This window comes from Pavona decussata, unplaced genomic scaffold (genome assembly GCF_977016875.1).
Source record: "Pavona decussata unplaced genomic scaffold, jaPavDecu1.1 SCAFFOLD_207, whole genome shotgun sequence".
Taxonomy (NCBI): Eukaryota; Metazoa; Cnidaria; class Anthozoa; order Scleractinia; family Agariciidae; genus Pavona; species Pavona decussata.
In genome coordinates, this window is record NW_028145612.1 from 2,260,318 (window position 1) to 2,273,803 (window position 13,486).

Here is a 13,486-nt window from a genome sequence, read left to right on the forward strand (position 1 = left end):
TCGCACAAGGCCGTCAGGGCCAGGGTACGTCTGCTCGATGCGCCCAACATTCCACTGTCGCCTCACTCTACCGGGATCAATAACAACGACAACATCTTCAAACCGCAAATTGTCGTTACGGAAGTACCATTTCTGTCTTGATTCAATCTGCGGTATATATTGTTTCATCCATCGGTTCCACACGTCTTGTGAGCTCTTGTAGTCTTCTCCAGCGCTTTCTGGGATTAAATGGCTCGGTGTCGACGCTCTCTGGTACAAAATCGCCACCAATTTTTCTGATCAGAAAGTGATTTGGAGTCAAGACGCGCTCGTCGTTAGGATCGTCACTCACAGCTGTTAAAGGTTTCGAATTCAGGAGACTTTCTACCCCAATCGAGATTGTCTCCAACTCCTTATATTAACTCCTGCATCACCGAGTACAGCAAAAATAGCTCGCTTTGCTGACTTAATCTTAGACTCAAAGACTCCACCAAAATGTGGCGCTGCAGTTGGGTTCAATTTCCAACTCACTCCTTTATTGGAGATCATCCGTTGTATCTTGTCTTAGTCTATAGCAGAGACTAGGTCTCGCAGTTCCCTCGATGCGCTTACAAAGTTCGTTCCATTGTATCTTAACATTTGCGGCGGCCATCCTCTCCGCGCAGTCATTCTAACTAAAGCGTTAAAAAATGCATCAGTGTCCAAAGACGACGCCATCTCTAAGTGGCAACAATGGGTCTTCAAACAGAGAAACAAACACAAATAGCGCTTAGCTCGCACTCTTCCACGTCCTTGCTTAGTTAAGAAAGGTCCTCCAAAGTCTATTGCACAGCTCTCGAAAGGTCTGGGGGATTGCTGCAGTCTAATCTTCGGTAACGGGGCCATTTGCTAGTGAGCTGGCTATAATCGAAATCGTTTCGCACACCCAAAACATTCTCTTATGACTCTTTTTACTTGTTCACGAACATGGGCCCCTACGTATTTCTCCTGTACATGATTAATCGTATAGTTAAGCCCCATCTGATGACCCTCTAATTATTGGTAGTACTTAACGATCAGTTCTGTGACATGATTCCTCTTAGGCAGTATGATTGGACACTTCACATCATATGAGAGATCGTCTGCATGTCGTAGTCTGGTGTTGGACCTCAAAATGCCATTAGCTAATACTGGATAAAACGGTGCCAATGCACTTCCTCTTAGCATCACCTAGTTCCTTCTCATTAGCTCTATCTCTGCTGCGTACACTTTAGACTGAACCTCCCGAATGATAAATTCCTCAGCGTTTTGAATCTCCAATGGCTTCAGTTTACCCTTCTCTCCCTGTTCAGCTGGTTTCCAACAATTGTCTGTAAATCGGCGCACCCACGCTGTCACACGACAACCCAATTTCCAGTTCTCCTTTTCTTTTGACTCGATACCATTTCGAGTATCTTGAGGGTTCCAATTGCCACACCTCTTCGACACCAGCCTATTCTTCACCTTCTTTAATTATTTGGTAACTGATAGCATCCTTTGTCCCTGTTTCTTTTGTTCCTTTAAGTTCAAGGTTCTCTGTTGACGTTGGCTTGTTAAACTTCCACTCTGGCCAGTCTTGTTTTGACTTCTTCAGATATTCGGGTCATAAGTCCACCATAGGTCTGCGCTTGCTAACTCTTCTACTGTCAGACATTTTGTCCCAGGGTCGGCGGGGTTTACATCCGTAGGAACATAGCCCCACTGATTAGGAGCAGAGAACTCATGAATTTCTCCAACATGATGGGCTATGAACGGTCTATACTCTCTACTCTGACCTTGGATCCAGTAACCCACATTCACACTGTCCACCCAATAGGTCACTCCATTTGTTGGTATCTTGAGTGGAGAGCAAAGTTTTCTTGTTAATCGTAATCCAATGAGTGCACCCAAAAGTTCAAATCTGGGGATGCTCACTGCTTTCAATGGTGCCAGCCGAGACTTCGGCATAATCATTCGAGCAGTGACATTTAAATCCTCATACACATGACGTGCGTAAACCATAGCTGTATGTGCGTTCTCTGACGCGTCACTGAATGTATAAATGCTCAGTTCTTCCATATTAAGACTTCGGTCTTTCAAACACCTTGGGATTTTCACAAGTTCAAGGTCTTCCAAGTCTTGGAACCACTTTGTCCATTCTTGCTGATGAGGTGTCGGCAACAGTTCATCCCAATCCCGTGCCTCCAGCCATGCCATTTGTATCAACAACTTGAACCTGATTACATTAAAGGTGATAAGAATCCTAACGGGTCGTAAACTGCTGCTTTTCGCCTCAAAACATTTCTCTTGGTGAATTCAAATCCATCTAACTGTAACAAGTGTCTAAAGGAAAATTCTTCCCTTGTGGCGGCCCAGGACACTCAGCTTTATGAATCGACTTTATTTAAACACGGTAAATGGCTCAGCAAGCTGGTTTTCAGACATGCCGTGTGATAATTACAAATTACAAATTGACCCCTCAAATTGTAGTCATGAATTTCAGAGGTTCTATGAAACCGCTCCCTAAGGTACGTCGGACAATTACTATTGAATACTTTAAACATTGTATCTAATAAGTGCCTTTTTCTTCTTTCTTCTGAGTTTGTCCACTCCAAAGAATTTAGTACATCTGATAATCTGATAGAGTAATCAGTCCGAGTAATAATCCGTGCTGCTCTATTTTGTAACTTTTGCAATTTGTCAGCACGTGTTTTGGAACAGTCACCCCATACAATATCACAATAGTCAAAGTAGGGCTGGAAAAGTGAATAGTAAATAGTTTTAAGAGTCTCTTGATTATCGGTTAGTTTTCTAGCTAAATACAGCATTCGCAGGCCATTAAAGACTTTGGATGAAATATTTTTGATCTGATTATCGCAGGTTAGCATTTCATCAATATGAACCCCCAGTAACTTAGCAGAGGGTTTATGTTCAATAGGTCTATTATCCAACTCTAGATTCATGAACTTGGCATTTGCCAAATTATGCCGAGAGCCAATTGTCATATAACTAGTTTTAGAAGTATTGGAACTTAATGTGTTTGTCTAATCCAATTATGTGCTGCAATTAAGTCACTATTTATAAAGAAGATTCAATTCCGGATATATCTTTATGAGCTGTAGTTATATATGTATCATCGATAAACATACCAGGCGTTGTATGCTGCAGATTAGGGAAAATCGTTTATATAAATTATGAACAACAGTGGTCCAAGTATAGAGCCCTGGCGAATGCCACATGATATATATCGTTCTGTGGATAAGACCCCATTTACACAACATCTCTGTGTTCTGCCAGTCAAATATGATATATGATTTACGCAGCTGGAGAGCATTGCCATTGACACCATAACAACGCAGCTTACGTAGTAAGATGTAATGGTCAACAGTGTCGAAGGCTTTCCTTAAGTTGATAAATACACTACCATTAAGTTTACCAGCATCCATGTTGGCAAGCCAAAGGTTTACTGCACTTATCAAAGCTGTAGAGGTTGAATAATTTGGTCTAAAGGCAGATTGAGACTCAGTTAAAAGATTACCTGCTTGAAAATATTCTAACAGCTGAGAGTGCATGACCTTTCCACAATTTTCGATATGGCAGGTAGAATAGAAATCGGTCGGTAGTTGCTTGGAACATTTCTTTCATCCGACTTAATAATAGGATGTACTTTTGCCTTTTTCCAATCATCAGGAAATATTCCAGTCTCCATCTCATGATTAATAATATCACATATAGAGTCTGAGATATACGCACTAAAAAGCTTTAAGAGTCTACTAGCTAGTAATGTTATCTAGCCCACACTGCCTTGCTGAGGGTTTAAGATCGGAAATAAGGTTTAGAATACATCCTACGTTTGTCGGGCGAAAACAAAAATTTAAATCGGTTCTATTTAAAAAATCCTCTGGTTGAGAAGCAGTATCAGGGATACCAGATGCCAGCTTACTACCTAGCGAACAAAAGTGATTATTCATTTGTTCAGCTATATCTTGCTGTTGTACAAAATCTTTGCCCTCATAAAGAAGTTCATTTATAATTGTCATTTTAGGCTTGCAACCCAGGGAAATATGCAAACGAAACGCAAAAGACGAAAACCAACAAAAAACAACGAAAAACTCCGCTATTTACCTTTGTGTCTCTCTTGAAGTATTTTAAAACAAAAATTCAAATCTGGAGGTTGTTGGTTACCCGTGGCGATTGAATGACATTTAGATGTAATAATTGTTGCATTTTGAAAGGAAGAAAAAAGGAAGAAAAAAAAAATGAGTGGACCTAAAAATATTCAATTTCCCTAAGTTACTCACAGTGTTCGAAGATGTATTAGTTCCGAGAATACTTGTTCCGGCAGCTCAGCAATCCTGTTGCCACCAAGATCCCTGTAGAAGAGAAGTGAAAAAAAAATCAAACTGATATGTTATTCTTTTTTACACTTTCCATTAAAATATTAAATTTTTACATCATTTGGCGATGGTGAAAACACGCTCTAAAACATCAAGGACTTTTCTAAAACTTCATTTATGCCGCGACACCGGCTCTGTTCTTCTTTTCCTGACGATGACACTGCACACCAAAAGACCTTATAGACCTCAAAGATAGCGTTTACTTAAATAATCCGATATCCGATACGCTCAGCCTGATAACACGTGCCTCTATTCTCCAATTCGACGGCGACGCATGAATTAGATTATGCTATAATGTAATCCTGTTTTTTGTTGTTGTTGTTGTTTGGCACAATTTGATAGTTTCAAGGTAAAAAGCAGTCAAAAGTACAAAAGTAGTCCGAGTACAACAAAAATAGCTCGCTTTGCTGACTTAATCATAGATTCAAAGACTTCACCGAAATGTGGTGCTGCAGTTGGGTTCCATTGGCAAATCACTCGCAGTTCCCTTTATGCGCTTACAAAGTTCGTTCCATTGTCTCTTAACATTTGCTGCGGCCAGCCTCTCCGCGCAGTCATTCTGACTAAAGCGTTAAGAAATGCATCAGTGTTCAAAGACGACGCCATCTCTAAGTGTCAACAATGAGTCTTCAAACAGAGAAACAACACAAATAGCGCTTAGCTCGCACTCTTCCACGTCCTTTCACAGCTCTCGAAAGGTCTGGGGGATTGCTGCAGTCTAATCTTCGGCATCGGATCCATTTGCTGGTGAGCTGGCTTTGACCGAAATCGTTTCGCACACTCAAAACATTCTCTTATGACTCTTTTTACTTGTTCACGAACATGGACCGCTTAGTATTTCTCCCGTACATGATTAATCGTATAGTTAAGCCCCATCAGATGACCTTCTAATTATTGGTAGTACTTAACGATCAGTCCTGTGACATGATTCCTCTTAGGAAGTATGATTGGACACTTCACATCATATGAGAGATCGTCTGCATGTCGTAGTCTAGTGTTGGACCTCAAAATGCCATTAACTAATACTGGATTAAACGGTGCCAATGCACTTCCGCTTAGGATTTAATTGTTCCTTCTCAATGGCTCTATCTCTGCTGCGTACAGTCTTTAGACTGAATATCCCGAATGATAAATTCCCCAGCGTTTTAAAGCAACAAATGGCTTCAGTTCACTCTTCTCTCCCTGTTCAGCTGGTTTCCTACAATTGCCTGTAAATCGGCGCACCCACGCTGTCACACGAACTAAAGAAAACCCAATTTCCAGTTCTCCTTTTCTTTTTAACTCGATACCATTTCGAGTATCTTTAGGGTTCCAATCGCCACACCTCTTCGACACCAGCCGTTTCTTCACCTTCTTTATTTATCTGGTAACTGATAGCATGGATCCTTTGTCCCTGTTTCTTTTGTTCCTTTAAGTTCAAGGTTCTCTGTTGACGTTGGCTTGTTAAACTTCCACTCTGGCCAGCCTTGTTTTGACTTCTTCAGATATTCGGGTCATAAGTCCACCATAAGTCTGCGCTTGCTAACTCGTCTACTGTCAGACCTTTTGTCCCAGGGTCGGCGGGGTTTACATCCGTAGAAACATAGCCCCACTGATTAGGAGCAGAGAACTCATGAACTTCTCCAACATGATGGGCTATGAACGGTTTATACTCTCTACTCTGACCTTGGATCCAGTACCCCACATTCACACTGTCCACCCAAAAAAACTGCAGCAAGAATTCAACGAGCTCAAACAAATATTGTACACACATGTGTTGCAGAATTCTGCAGACAATAAAAATGTTGAAAAGTATAGCAGTGTTATCTCTGAAAACCTAGCCACCACAACGGGGGTTCAAAATAAAAAAGGGCACAAAGCAAATAACAAGTGCAAAGAGCGCAGAAAAATATTGGCTAAAAAACAGATTCAGACACAAAGAGAAAAACACGAGAAATTCATAAGGAATTTTTCAAACCAACAACTTAGCGACAGCCTGTTAGCGTTATTTCTAAAGGGCTCCAATTTGTCCTGACACCGGTGACAGACGCGAATTACATTAGACGCCAACTCTTTGTAACTCTTGTTAGACTTCGAACATTTCGCAAGACGTATGCCTAAAAGATACAATGGATTTCGTAAACTTTATAGGAAAGACCAAGGTCTCTCAAGATACTATCTTAGTATCAATGGATGCAACAAGCTTGTATACAAATATACCACAGGAGGAGGGAATTACAACAGTATGCAAAGCATACGAGGCATTCCACAGCAATAAACCTCCTATACCGTAACACTACCTCAAAGAAATACTTAAACTTATTCTTCAGGAAAATTCATTCCAAGTTGTTGGAAACAATTATCTCCAGACCCATGGAACTGCAATGGGTACAAAAATGGCCGTTGCGTTTGCAAACATATGGCCGATATTGAAACAAAAGTGATAAGTCAAAGCAAAACAAAACCAATAGCAATAGAATGGAAACGTTTTATTGATGACATTTTCTCACTGTGGGACGGTGAGAAAAAGGAAATTAACCTGTTCATTGAACAAGCTAACAACTTCCATCCTACAATTAAATTTACGGCCGAAATTTCAGAGAACGAGACAAGCTATTATTATCACAGTTCAACACGTGTCTCTCCTGTAGTTCCGCGAGAACAATGCCGCTGGTCAGCGCTTCCCAATTGCCTTCGAGTTACTTGCAGCAGTAGCACTCGCTGATATTTGCTAGCAGATCACGGCTACAGTTACCTCAAGTACACCTACATGGAAAATAATTCGTTCGAATGTATGTGAGTACTTGGCCATAGTTTTGACAGATGATAATGAAGAGCGCGTATGCAAAATGCAAGGTGAGAACTTTACCATCCACAAACACGCACTCTATTCTCCAAGCGTTTTGTTAAATCTTCCTCGAGTCGTCACTTCTCCTCTTGTTCCTTGCGATATCTTTTTAGCCATTTTTCGTCTGCTATCGGCTCGTCCGCGTACGGTTCGAGTGTATCATCATCTTCACACGTATTACTTGTTTCGTGGACGCTATCTATCGCCTCGACTTCGACGCTTTCAAATTCGTCCTAGCAGCTTTCTTCAGCGGTTTGCTCACTTTCCGTGTCAGATATTAAGTTTTCTGCCATGGAATATACTTATTTGGAGCTAATTTTTTCCTTCCTACCGGTGAATCTGACGATTTTCTTTCTGCCGCGAACGGACTTTACTGAAGGTCAAATGAGTGCATAGACACGAGAGTTCCTGAATCTACGTCACAGACTATGTCACGGGGCCCTGTTGTGAGCCCGTCGGCATTCTTACCAGCGGGGCGGATTGACCGCAATAAAATAGGATTTCAAAGATTTGTAAAATTAATAACAAATTCGCGTTTTATGCAAATCGTAAAAAATTTTCGCGGACGTTCTGTTCAGATTCAGATAACAAAATAAAAAAAAATTCAGTTATGGGCACTTTAAGCTCCACTGACGACAAGTTACAATATGGTTGGTATAACTCTCTAATTTCGAATAATGTCACATAAAAAAAGATCTCCAAAACTTTTTCCTTACCACCCCTGTGGTAAAGGAAAACAAATCCCTTATCAACTTACAGGAGGGTCAACTTTGATAATTTCGAGAATACTCCAGCCGGAAGACTTTGAAGTTTATTCGTATCCAAGTACCTGCAAGAAATAGGACATTGGTCAATTTTAATTGGTAAGGAGAAATCACGTGCATAGCCACGTGCATACTAATAAATAATAATAAATTTAAATTTATACCGCGCAGTTTCTATAAAAATATTCAACTGCGCCTTACAATAAATATTAAATTCAAAATAAAATGGAAGTTCAAAATTACAATTCTAAAATTCCATAAATAAATAAAATAATTCATCAATAATGCAAATTAATTATAATAACTATAGTAACTAATTAAATGCCCCATTAAATAAAAAAGTTTTAAGTCTAATTTAAAAAATATCTAAACTGGAAATAGATCTTATTGTGATAGGAAGCAGATTCCAAAGTCAAGGGGCAGAACAACTAAACGATCTATCCGCCAGGGTCTTCTTGGTTCTTATTGTCGGGAAAGCTAATAAGGTTGCAGAGTCATCGTTGCGCCTTAAATTATAGATTATACCTAGACGGCGGCAAGATAGTAAATGACGTTAGTAATCAGGCGCCATACCATGTAATACCTTAAATACGAACATAAGTGACATTGTCAAGGCCATATGAAAACAAATTCAAATGAAACACCGAGAAATGTCGAAGGTCTTAACCTTTTTTGTAGTTTAACATTCCGAATCTCTACTGCTTGCTTCGTTGTTACAGATATCATTTAGGTAACACTGCAGTCTGAATATCACTCAAAAGATATGATGGCTTGGAAAACAATGATTCCTTTAGTTATGTTTCAAACGAGACATCTTTTTGAAAAGTCAGAACTGAAGTGTTGGTCATGATTTGAATATCATCATCAGTATCTTGACCAACAAATATAGTAAAAAAAAATGGAAAAACAATCAAATGAATAAATCAACAAATTGGTCTTCAAAACGTAAATTCAACATGAAAATATAAAAAACCTCAACTTACAGTCTTTGCAGATTGTTCAGTTTAGAGAATACAGTTCCCGACAGTTCAGCGATTGAGTTACTTCCAAGATACCTAATCAAGTTGAAAGGTATAAAAGAAAAAAAAAAATCAGTAATAGGTGGTTTGCATCGCCGTCATGTTGGTGTACAGAACAAAAGAAAAAAAATTGTTCACAAAGTTTGCATAAAAATGGCAGGTAACTCCCAGAGGAGAAAAATCTTATTGTCCCGTCTGACCTCTTCGTTGCTTCAGTTCGTTGCTCTACTAACTTTGCATTCGGGTAACTGTTCATTTTGTGAGTTTGTCATAAGCCCATGGAAGATAATTAAGTAAATTAAAGACGATATATCTGAGCTGCATGGTGGGCTTTCTTTAATATCCAACTTGATTATTTGTGAGGCTTGGACGAACTGAGCTATCTAGCCAGCTGGGTGGTGGTCATATTCCCGTGGAGGATGAATAAATTAAAGTAGATATATCAAATCCAGCGAATTTGGATTACGTAGGAAACATTTAAATACAAGGAAGATAATTGCAGTTACCGTACGCAACTTGAGCACTTTGTAAAACGAAGCTTGAAAGTAACATAAAATAATAAAAATAAACCAAGCTTGCTTTTCGCAACTGCTCAAGTAGCGTACACTGTACGTATTGAGCGTTTTAAAAAGACGCGAAAGGCCACCGAAGATAAGTTCGCTGGCAGAAGTAATGATTTAGGCAACCGTTGGCGCTATTTTTACCAACTTTTCGTGAAACCCACGTCTCACTATGTTGTAACGCTTTGGCCTTAATCGCGACTCCCGCCCTTTCCCACCACCCAACGCTGTTTGGAAAATTAATAGCGCTAGGCTAAAAACCTACAAAAGATATGACTTTGCCAGTACATCCAACATTGCGCATTGGGGGGGGGGGGGGGGGGGGAGTGGTGGTCGAACGCATTATAACACTTGTACCTAGTGACGATATGTTGTTGTTGTACTTTATCCTTGATAGAATCATGCTTCCTTTCCCACAATTCAATGTTCTTAGACGCTGAAAAGCGATTCAAAAGATGTCGAGTTTCTTGTACTATCCAACATTGCACCGGGACAAAGGGGGCGGATGGCCAAACTGGAATTAAGGTCCTTTTGGAGTATATCACAAATAACAAAAATCAGTCGCGTGATTACCAGTTAGGGGAAGCTGTAACATAACGCTTTTCAGGGCTACTGCTTTCAAGATTGGCCTCGTTCTCAAATTCAAAAACCTGGTTGTTATGATTTGTTTGTAGTGTCAACCAGTAAGTGTTTGAGGCTTTAAAAGACAATAAACTGAGCGTAAACCTCGTTTGCCGTTTCATACCAACAAAACTCAAAATGCCTCTTTTTTGCGTCCTGTAGCAAACTAAGCTAAAAAACATACATCTTTGCATTGTAGTCTTTGATTCAAAGTCTCATTTAGAAAGCAAAATTCCCTAATGACAGCAAACCTTAATCTCTCGACCAAACATTTGTCTTCAATTTTGCCTCTCACGCCTATACAGCGAATCGAGCAGGAATTTAAACTCTTAAATTATTGAATTTTAAGCCGACTTAATTGTTCCAATACACTCATTTCTCCTCGACCTGTCACCCTTTAAACACAGAAAAGGATATTTATTATAGGAGAAGCACTTCGGCTCCTACAGACTAAATCAGTCCAAGATAAATTTCGAAATGTTGCTAACATTTCTTCCCCTCCCGAATTACAGGGAAGCTGAAATTCGAATACATTTTAACTGAAACTCCTTAGCTCTAGTTCATAGTTCTCCAAAGTGTTTTGTTACGCATTAATCTGATAACAGCTCGGTGTTCCGAATCTCCAGCAGAGGCATTCTAGTTATTTGTCGCTTAAGGGTCTTGCCAGCAACCGGTCCGTCCACCACTCGCACAAGGCCGTCAGGGCCAGGGTACGTCTGCTCGATGCGCCCAACATTCCACTGTCGCCTCACTCTACCGGGATCAATAACAACGACAACATCTTCAAACCGCAAATTGTCGTTACGGAAGTACCATTTCTGTCTTGATTCAATCTGCGGTATATATTGTTTCATCCATCGGTTCCACACGTCTTGTGAGCTCTTGTAGTCTTCTCCAGCGCTTTCTGGGATTAAATGGCTCGGTGTCGACGCTCTCTGGTACAAAATCGCCACCAATTTTTCTGATCAGAAAGTGATTTGGAGTCAAGACGCGCTCGTCGTTAGGATCGTCACTCACAGCTGTTAAAGGTTTCGAATTCAAGAGACTTTCTACCCCAATCGAGATTGTCTCCAACTCCTTATATTAACTCCTGCATCACCGAGTACAGCAAAAATAGCTCGCTTTGCTGACTTAATCTTAGACTCAAAGACTCCACCAAAATGTGGCGCTGCAGTTGGGTTCAATTTCCAACTCACTCCTTTATTGGAGATCATCCGTTGTATCTTGTCTTAGTCTATAGCAGAGACTAGGTCTCGCAGTTCCCTCGATGCGCTTACAAAGTTCGTTCCATTGTATCTTAACATTTGCGGCGGCCATCCTCTCCGCGCAGTCATTCTAACTAAAGCGTTAAAAAATGCATCAGTGTCCAAAGACGACGCCATCTCTAAGTGGCAACAATGGGTCTTCAAACAGAGAAACAAACACAAATAGCGCTTAGCTCGCACTCTTCCACGTCCTTGCTTAGTTAAGAAAGGTCCTCCAAAGTCTATTGCACAGCTCTCGAAAGGTCTGGGGGATTGCTGCAGTCTAATCTTCGGTAACGGGGCCATTTGCTAGTGAGCTGGCTATAATCGAAATCGTTTCGCACACCCAAAACATTCTCTTATGACTCTTTTTACTTGTTCACGAACATGGGCCCCTACGTATTTCTCCTGTACATGATTAATCGTATAGTTAAGCCCCATCTGATGACCCTCTAATTATTGGTAGTACTTAACGATCAGTTCTGTGACATGATTCCTCTTAGGCAGTATGATTGGACACTTCACATCATATGAGAGATCGTCTGCATGTCGTAGTCTGGTGTTGGACCTCAAAATGCCATTAGCTAATACTGGATAAAACGGTGCCAATGCACTTCCTCTTAGCATCACCTAGTTCCTTCTCATTAGCTCTATCTCTGCTGCGTACACTTTAGACTGAACCTCCCGAATGATAAATTCCTCAGCGTTTTGAATCTCCAATGGCTTCAGTTTACCCTTCTCTCCCTGTTCAGCTGGTTTCCAACAACTGTCTGTAAATCGGCGCACCCACGCTGTCACACGACAACCCAATTTCCAGTTCTCCTTTTCTTTTGACTCGATACCATTTCGAGTATCTTGAGGGTTCCAATTGCCACACCTCTTCGACACCAGCCTATTCTTCACCTTCTTTAATTATTTGGTAACTGATAGCATCCTTTGTCCCTGTTTCTTTTGTTCCTTTAAGTTCAAGGTTCTCTGTTGACGTTGGCTTGTTAAACTTCCACTCTGGCCAGTCTTGTTTTGACTTCTTCAGATATTCGGGTCATAAGTCCACCATAGGTCTGCGCTTGCTAACTCTTCTACTGTCAGACATTTTGTCCCAGGGTCGGCGGGGTTTACATCCGTAGGAACATAGCCCCACTGATTAGGAGCAGAGAACTCATGAATTTCTCCAACATGATGGGCTATGAACGGTCTATACTCTCTACTCTGACCTTGGATCCAGTAACCCACATTCACACTGTCCACCCAATAGGTCACTCCATTTGTTGGTATCTTGAGTGGAGAGCAAAGTTTTCTTGTTAATCGTAATCCAATGAGTGCACCCAAAAGTTCAAATCTGGGGATGCTCACTGCTTTCAATGGTGCCAGCCGAGACTTCGGCATAATCATTCGAGCAGTGACATTTAAATCCTCATACACATGACGTGCGTAAACCATAGCTGTATGTGCGTTCTCTGACGCGTCACTGAATGTATAAATGCTCAGTTCTTCCATATTAAGACTTCGGTCTTTCAAACACCTTGGGATTTTCACAAGTTCAAGGTCTTCCAAGTCTTGGAACCACTTTGTCCATTCTTGCTGATGAGGTGTCGGCAACAGTTCATCCCAATCCCGTGCCTCCAGCCATGCCATTTGTATCAACAACTTGAACCTGATTACATTAAAGGTGATAAGAATCCTAACGGGTCGTAAACTGCTGCTTTTCGCCTCAAAACATTTCTCTTGGTGAATTCAAATCCATCTAACTGTAACAAGTGTCTAAAGGAAAATTCTTCCCTTGTGGCGGCCCAGGACACTCAGCTTTATGAATCGACTTTATTTAAACACGGTAAATGGCTCAGCAAGCTGGTTTTCAGACATGCCGTGTGATAATTACAAATTACAAATTGACCCCTCAAATTGTAGTCATGAATTTCAGAGGTTCTATGAAACCGCTCCCTAAGGTACGTCGGACAATTACTATTGAATACTTTAAACATTGTATCTAATAAGTGCCTTTTTCTTCTTTCTTCTGAGTTTGTCCACTCCAAAGAATTTAGTACATCTGATAATCTGATAGAGTAATCAGTCCGAGT

At 40.6% G+C, this 13,486-nt stretch overlaps 1 protein-coding gene across 1 annotated transcript in view; it reads right to left on the bottom strand.

The window, feature by feature from the left end:
• Positions 1-13,486, bottom strand: part of LOC146460871 (uncharacterized) — an 85,433-nt gene that overhangs the window by 58,957 nt on the left and 12,990 nt on the right. Inside the window, exons 4-6 of the mRNA XM_085087780.1 lie at positions 8,948-9,019; positions 7,958-8,029; positions 4,278-4,349 (exon numbers count right to left, since the gene is read on the bottom strand). The gene's annotated coding sequence lies outside the window, so the exon portion shown is untranslated. The remainder of the gene's footprint in view (positions 1-4,277; positions 4,350-7,957; positions 8,030-8,947; positions 9,020-13,486) is intronic.